This window comes from Octopus sinensis, linkage group LG7, assembly GCF_006345805.1.
Source record: "Octopus sinensis linkage group LG7, ASM634580v1, whole genome shotgun sequence".
Lineage (NCBI taxonomy): Eukaryota > Metazoa > Mollusca > Cephalopoda > Octopoda > Octopodidae > Octopus > Octopus sinensis.
Genome location: NC_043003.1, coordinates 40,426,841 through 40,430,637, shown reverse-complemented (window position 1 = coordinate 40,430,637; position 3,797 = coordinate 40,426,841). Strand labels below are relative to the sequence as shown.

Here is a 3,797-nt window from a genome sequence, read left to right as displayed (position 1 = left end):
ACATACAACATATACATACATACATACATACATACATACATACATACATACATACATACATGAACCAATAGCTATGTAGAAGATGGCTAAATTCCAATTAAAGTATCTTATTTCTATGTAAGAAACCGACTCTTTCTCTATGGGTGAGAAAATTGAAAAATAAACTAGAGCATAGTTACAAACATAGATACATGCATGCATGCATACATACATACGTACGTATGTACATTTCTTGATCCAGCAGTTGGTGTAGTAGCTCTCGCTGTGAAGGATATAGTCATTGAAATAAAGTAACAGGAACTAACAACGGAAAATCTGATGCATAAAAGAGATAGAATTGCAGGTTAAATATTTAGATGTGACAACTGATGCAGTACCAGTGGATTCGACACTAAATATGCTGTCCACATAAGTAGCTGTGCCAAAATGTTATCCTAGAATGGATAGTTTTGAAGGTAAAAATATTAAATGTTTAGTTATGTGGACTGTATGCACATTTATAATATCAAAAAATACTACCGGAAATTTTCTGTGAGAGCCTCAGTAAAATTTTTAAATATAACAGACCAGACGTAATGATCTTGGAAATGTAATGAATGTATGCAGAGTAGGATGAATAAGATTACACGGCAGATGTTAATTAACAATGTTAAAGATTAATGAAAAAATGACTATTCCCAGGTAATGAGAAATCTATAGATAGCATAGCCCTGACTTTAGCTTTAGATTTCTTATGATTATTGGATATGTTACGAACAGTCTTAGCCCCAATCAACAAAACTGCTTTGCAAAATCAGTAAACACTCGGCTAATTAGGGAACAACTGTTAGAAGACATTAATGTAACTGAGAGTATATGTAGAACATCCCTGAAGCATGTAATAAATACATAAACACACGAGTAGAAAATACGAAGGTGTGTATATATGAGCATATATACGTTAAATACAGATTTATACATGCTGTAAAATACAAGCATCCGCACATACATAGGTATTTGCTTACATGATTACGTACACATTCATAGGTATATACACACACATATATGATTGCATACGCATATACATAGATCATGGCGACAACTTGATTTTGAGCAATATCGATGCTTTTTTATCTTGTCTTAAATATCAGCAGTACATGCACTTCACAACTGGCTTGAAATTTGCGAAGAGTCTAAATAATCCCCCAAAATCCTCTGTATGATAGGAAGGAGACTGCGAATATGTGTACATACATACATACATACATACATACATACATATACATACATACATACATACATACATACATACATGCATACATACATACCGATCTTGAGAAATTGGGCTTCTCAAAACCAGAAAGGAGAAAGCTAATTCGAAGACTACAGACCCAATCTATCATTGGAACTGTAAAAATCTGTAAAACTTACCAGAAGTTTATCATTTAAATATATATGAGCATGTCCAGATATGCAACTATATGAATAAGAATACATACATAAAGTAAAACATACAAATCTGCTCGGATACATACATAATACATACATACATGCATGCATCATACATACATACATACATACAGTTACTCTGTCCAGATTACAAGTCCTACAGTTACTCTGTCCAGATTACAAGTTCAGGTTTACACCTGTAATTATTGGGGTTCTGGGATGTGTAACACACTACCTAAATACCAATCATCAGAAATTAGGTTTCTCAAAACCAGAAAGGAGAAAGCTAATTCCATGACTGGAACTGTAAAAATCTGTAAAACTTTCCTGAAGCTTATCATTTAAATATATATGAACATGTCTAGATATGCAACTACATGCATGAGAATACGTAAATAAAACATACAAATCTGCACATACATACATACATACATACGTACATACATACATACATACATACATACATACATACATACATACATACATACAAACATACAAACAAATGTACCCTGTTGTTGATGTTGATATTCCAATGAAGGAACCTTGGATCTATGTTAGAAACCGGTTCTTTCTCTATTGGCAAGAAATCTTGAAATAAACTCAATAATGTCATACAAAAATACCCTGTTGTTGATATTGAAATTCCAATGAAGGAGCCTTGAATCTAGGTTAGAAACCGGCTCCTTCTCTATTGGTAAGAGATCTTGAAATAAAATTGAACAATGAAATACATACATTCATATATACATACATACATACACACATACATACATACATACATACATACATACATACATACATACATACATACATACATACGTACATACATCATATATACATACGATATTAGGTATATTCATAGGTTCCAGCATAATATATGTTGGTGAAACATCAAAAATTCCATTAATTATAAAGACAATAGGCCCGATAAAGCTGATTGACGGTGAAGGCAAGAGTGTTAACTGTTGTAGATAAGAGTTCAGCAGAGGATATGAACATTGCACTAAATGTAGGAGGAAAGAAAATTGTTATGGTTGACTGCTTCAAAAGCTGCGGTTTCTCTACCTTTAATCTTTTATGTTTTAATTTTTTCAGTCATTTTAGTGCGGCCATGCTCAGGCACTGCTTTGAAGTTGTTTTAGTCGAACGAATCGACCCTAGGCCTTATTATTTTTGTAAAGCCTTGTACTTATTCTATCGGTCACTTTTGCCAAACTGCTAAGTTATGGTGACGTAAACACACCAACACTGATTGTCAAGCAATGGTGGAGAGCAATCACAGACACAAATGCACAAACACACACATACACACACACACACACACACACACACACACACACACACACACACACACACCACACACATATATATATATATATATATATATATACACGTACATACATACATATACGACAGGTTTATTTCAGTTTCCGTCTACCAAATCTATTCACAATGCCTTGGTCAGGAAAATGCTATAAGAGAAGGAACTTACCCGAGGCGCGATGCAGTGGGACTGAACCCGGAACCATGTGGCTTAGAAGCAAATTTCTTACCACACAGCTACGCCTGCACCTACATGTTTTACATTTATTCCGATAATCATTGATGTATGTGGTTATGTTAATGTTTTTTTACTTGTTTCAGTCATTTGACTGCAGCCATACTGGAGCATCACCTTTAGTCAAACAAATCGACTTATTCTTTGTAAGCCTAGTACTTATTCTATCGGTTTTTTTTGCCGAACTGCTAAGTTACGGGGACGTAAACACACCAATATTGGTTTTACAAGCGATGGTGGCGGGGACAAATACAGACACACAAATTCATACACACACACTCACACACACACACACACACGCACACGCACACGCACACACACACGCACACACGCACACACACACACACACACACACACACCACACACACACACACACACACACACACACACATATACACACACTATATATATATATATATATATATATATATATATATACGACGGTCTCTTTTCAGTTTTCGTCTACTAAATCCACTCACAAGGCTTTGATCGGCCCGAGGCTATAGTAGAAGACACCTGATCAAGGTGCCACGCAGTAGGACTGAACCCGGAAACATGTGCTTGGGAAGCAAGCTTCTTAGCAGACAGACACGCCTGCGCCTATAATAACAATCTTTAAAATTTTGAGGATTTGGGGCAAAAGACAGAGATCCTTTAACTTCATTTCTTCAATTGTTATCTGTAAGCGGAACTGCAATTATGCAAGACTTCTAATATTCAACATGTAAATCTTCATAGTCTTTGATATATAAATTCCAATGATAGGAGTTTATTTCTTTAAAATCGATCCCTCTTTGTTGAAAAATTTCGA

General features: G+C 34.9%; 1 long non-coding RNA gene across 1 annotated transcript in view; it reads right to left on the bottom strand.

Annotated features, from left to right (window-relative positions):
- Positions 1-3,076, bottom strand: part of LOC118764222 — a 15,467-nt gene extending 12,391 nt beyond the window's left edge. The window contains exon 1 of the long non-coding RNA XR_005000017.1: positions 3,064-3,076. This is a non-coding gene — a long non-coding RNA (uncharacterized LOC118764222). The remainder of the gene's footprint in view (positions 1-3,063) is intronic.
- Positions 3,077-3,797: the final 721 nt, after the last annotated feature.